Source organism: Corvus brachyrhynchos, unplaced genomic scaffold (genome assembly GCF_000691975.1).
Source record: "Corvus brachyrhynchos isolate BGI_N302 unplaced genomic scaffold, ASM69197v1 scaffold46, whole genome shotgun sequence".
Classification (NCBI taxonomy): domain Eukaryota; kingdom Metazoa; phylum Chordata; class Aves; order Passeriformes; family Corvidae; genus Corvus; species Corvus brachyrhynchos.
This window is the reverse complement of record NW_008238838.1, coordinates 6,689,977-6,692,394: the sequence shown is the minus strand read 5'-3', so window position 1 is coordinate 6,692,394 and position 2,418 is coordinate 6,689,977.

Below are 2,418 nucleotides of genomic sequence, written 5' to 3'. Positions count from 1 at the left end.
AATCAAGTATCAGAATGTGCCTCCTTTAATGTGAGCTGGTTTCGAGATAACTCAGCGCATCACTGAGCTGCAGCAGAAGACAAGGGCTTGTACAAAGTGACCTGAATCTGAGGAGGATGCCCTGACACCCCAGAATTCAGGTACCTTTTAAATGAGAAATGCATCCTGCTATGTACTATGAAACTGCCAAGAAGACACAGGAAAGACTGAGTCTAATACTTGTTGTAGACAACATTTCTCCTGCATCTAACTTGGGTGGTAATACCCAATTTCAACAGGTACCTACACACACAAGCGCACACAAGAACGAAGTAGAAAAAAAATAAGCATGCAGAGCAGAAGTTGTACATAAAAAGGTAACACAGCTTCTTTCTCTGATTCCCACTGGCTCCTGACCTCAAAGCAACTGCTCAGAGCTTATTCCTGATGAGGAATGCCAACTCGGTTGAAGACTGCAACTGGCTTGGTTCAGGAAGGACCCTCAACCTTGTGGAAAAGAACAGCAAGAGCACTAGGCAGTTACTGAGAGGACATGGTGAGCCCTAATATGAAGGGGTCTCCTGGAAGCCCCCTTCTAGAAGAACACCTCCCCCAGAGCAGCTGCCACATGGGCAGCAGAAACTGCACCATTGCTGCACTGCACACAGCCACCCTCTCCTCTGGAGAGACCACAGGCAGCACCCATGTGCTGACTTCCTACATCTGCCAGAGCTCTTTTCACACCCTCACCCCCAACTCACAGAGAACTTGTACTGCAGGACAGAAAAGCAGCCTCTGGTGACTGTAATCTTCACTAGGACTACGACGAGAGCACAAGTCACCAGCTAAGAGAACTATGTCCTTTGATGCAAAAGTGTTTTGTTTCTTACGCATCACCAAAGGAAAGGAACCAACTGGGTGAGTTAACTCAATCTGAATGTTTGTGGGGATCCTCTCTGAGTACGCTAAAGAGCACTGGCATGCTGCAAATGCAGAGTGAGGGAAAACACCTGGGGTCTGCCCCTGCCTGGCTCATGAGGGGTCAGGTAAAACTCAACCTACAAACACCAAGCCACAAATCAACATTTTTCATTACTTTCTACTGTATGCAATGTTATTAGAGAGAAGTGTTTAGCAGCTAAACAGAAAAGTGATGTAATAAGTAGAATTCTTAAAATCCAGGAGACCCTGTGTTAATCAAGCTGCCACACCTGGAATGCATTCCAGCTATTTTATTTTAAAGCAAAAATACCCTAAAGGCCAAACTCAAAAAGATATCTCAAAGATGTTTTAGGCCTTTTTTGAGATGCAGAAATATATTTTAAGACAACTAGAATTAAACAACAAACCACAGCCCAATGTCATCTTAGAAAAAAAAAAAAAGAAAGAAAAAGAAACAAAGCAACTTGCCTCCCCCCACATGAAAAACCTCCTGGATTGTTAACTCTGTGGTCAGCTTGGTTAGCCAGATCTCAGTCATTTCTGTCCCTGAACTAGCACTGGTGAGGTATTAACTGCTTCCCAGAGGACTCCATGAATTCCATCAAGCCATGTCTACTGCAAACAGCAAAAAAGAGAAGTACCCCAAAGTGCAGCCCCTGAGATGATGGCGTTAATGAGAGCAGTGCGACTCACGCCCCAAAGTCTGCACAGGTGACAGTAGGAGTGTCCCCATGCTCAGCTCTGTGTGTGCAAACACAGCCCCATTCCTCTAGCACCGTGGCCCACAGGAGCTGCCACTCTGCAGGCAAGGAATTCCTCCAGCTCAGCCATGAGTGAAGAGCTCCACTTCAAGGCATCCAATAGAAAATGCCAAAACCGGGTCAGAAAAACACAGGAAAACTGTATTTTCATGTGCATTTTAATAAACTTTGCTACAGCCAGCAATGGGAAAAGAAAACAACTGCTCTTCATATAGGCAAAATACAAAGATACGTCCACCTACCCTACAGCTGACAACCTGCCTGGAGAAGACGAGACAGAACTGGCCTTCAAAAATCAATAAAGCCCTCCTGGTACAAAGGACCTGGGGAATTCTCTTGCTGGCGCAAGGATGCTGCTAACGAGTGATGCAAAACAACTGGGGGAAAGGAACGCTGCAGCTCGTAGTAACACACCCCCATCATGTCTTCCCTGTTCTGTCAATAGGTGGGTTGTTGTCGCACTCCCACTCCGGCTGCCTTAGAAAGGCTTAAAAAAAAAAAAAAATGAAGGCAGGAAGAAGAGCAACTAAAAAAACAACAACAAAAAAAACCCCCAAAACCAACCAACCAAACAAAAAAACCAACAAAAAAACCACAAAACCCCCCAAAAAAACCAAAAGAAAAGGAGAGCCAGCGCTCCGAGTGCCGGCGAACGGCCTCGCACCGGGCCCGCCGCCCCAAGCTCCGCCTGGGTATCCACAGCGGCGAAAGAGAGGAAGAGGAGGAGGAGGAGGAA